Genomic DNA, 2,220 nt, shown 5'->3' with positions numbered 1-2,220 from the left:
AATTTCGCTATTGTAATAACAGCGAGTTTGAATTTCCCTCCTGAATTAATAAGCCTTTGTTTGGCGCTAAAGCTATTGTTTCAAAATCTCCTTTTATGGCCGTATTTGTGACGCTAAACAAAGAGCATTGTCTTTGAATTTGATCAGCTTTTCTTGATACGCTAGTTTTAGTAGAGAAGTGATCGTTGAGCAGAGTAAGCTGAACTTATGTCAGAGTAATAAAGAAGAGCAACTGAAAAGCTGTTGGATCTTTGTTGAAGTGAACCCAGCTAAATCCTCCCCAAAAGTTCCTTCAACAATATGGACAATGTGTTCCAATAACAGGGTGAAAACTTTAACCAGTGTTCCGTGCGAATTCTAAAGCTCATCGCACACGACTCAGTACTACGCAACATTTGCTACACAAGCTCAAAGTTAATGTAGCTTACCTAACAAATGATCCGTAGCGGACACTGTCGTTATGTAAATGTCACGTTGGCTGAGTGTTCAACAAAGCAGATCAGCTTGTTTGAATAACTGAAAACGATCAGCAAGCAATTTTCAAGTACTAAAGACTTTAAGAGTCGACAAACAAAGAAAGATTCTCTGTTAGCAGAATATGCGTTCCTTTTTTTAACCAAGGTGAGATTTAAAATCCTAAACTACAACATCTGCAGAAGACCATGAGTCTGTGGAGAACCATAGGTTCAAAACAAATCAGTTAGTAAGGTTAAAATTTGGGATGCTAACCTGATATTTATTCCGCTCAAAATATAGTGTCTGTCCGGTGTGCCTACGTACGTACGTCCGCCCCTCTATGTAAGCCATTGTGAAATGTCACACTCAACCTGTGCGGCAACCCGTGTTTATTCGCCGGGAAGTGGGATGGCTTACTTCTTTTAGAAAACAAACGAGAATTTTGAAGAACACTAATTTCTTGTATTCGTTGAATATGTTGTCAAACTGCATATGTCGAGAAAGCAGGCGACTAATAAGCAAATTTGAACCCCGAGAGCGACGAACAAACAGGCGAAATGTCAGTTGAAAACAAACATGTGGTGAGCTGGGTGAGTAAGCAACTCGCAAGTCGCATAGAAATTAAATGCATTTTTAATTTGCAGGCAACTGTCGGTAACTTTCCATATTTAACATACTTCAAATTATACACAAATACTTAAATCGTTGCCATACGACAAATATTCGTGGAAAAATTAATTTTGAACATTTACAGAGCTATTCACAGAGTTATGTTTTGTGTTGGACTTGTGTTATTCATTCGCAGGGCACATTTGTAAACACGCAGTAAACGTTTAAATATTCCCGACCACAACCAAACATTATTTTTCCTGTATTCTCCTTTTGTTAACGTTTACTTATAGACTTGAATTACCTCTGTAGGAGAAATATTCACAGATTTATGAATTGTTTTGAAAATTTTGTACTGGACTTCTCTAATTCATTCGCAACTAGTCGCAGCGCATAAGTTTTGTAAACACGCTCTAATTTTAAATTAAAGCGCTCACTGAAATATTTCGGACCACAACCAAACACTATTTTTTCCTGTAAATTCCGTTTGTTAACGTTTACTTAGAGACTAGAATTATTTCTGTAGAAGAAATATTCACAGAGTTATGAATTCTTTTGAACATTTTGTGTTGGGCTTCTCTAATTCATTCGCAGCGCATACGTTTTGTAAACACCGCTCTAATTTTAAATTAAAGGGGCAGTATCATGGGAGATCGATGGGAGATATCATGATTTTTGGCCAAAATTCACTAAATTTCAACTTTAAGCACTGTGTTAATTAATTTCTCAATCGCTAATTTAAAAAAATATTAATAGTGATTCTAAGACGAAAGGTTGAACCAAAATATAGTACAACCGGCGATTTTTAGTGTGTTACAACAGCAAAATTTGAAAACGTCCGCCAGACGTTTTCAAATTTGAACCCCTCTCTATCTTGGTCATCTGCGGGCAAAAATATCCGTGGATAGTTTCTTTGCATTCTGATAGTCTTTTAATGGAATTTTGTCATTATATCTTCGCTGCTATCAACCGAATAGCGTCTTTCCGATTTTCAATGTGTTACTAAAAATAGCGTGATACTGTCCCTTTAAAGCGCTCACTGAAATATTTTGCGCCACAACCAAACATTATTTTTCCTGTATTTTCCGTTTGTTAACGTTTACTTAGAGACTAGAATTATTTCTGCAAGAGAAATATTCACAGATTTATGAATTG

The sequence above is a fragment of the Pavona decussata genome, unplaced genomic scaffold, assembly GCF_977016875.1.
Source record: "Pavona decussata unplaced genomic scaffold, jaPavDecu1.1 SCAFFOLD_190, whole genome shotgun sequence".
Taxonomy (NCBI): Eukaryota; Metazoa; Cnidaria; class Anthozoa; order Scleractinia; family Agariciidae; genus Pavona; species Pavona decussata.
Note: the sequence above shows the minus strand (reverse complement) of the source record.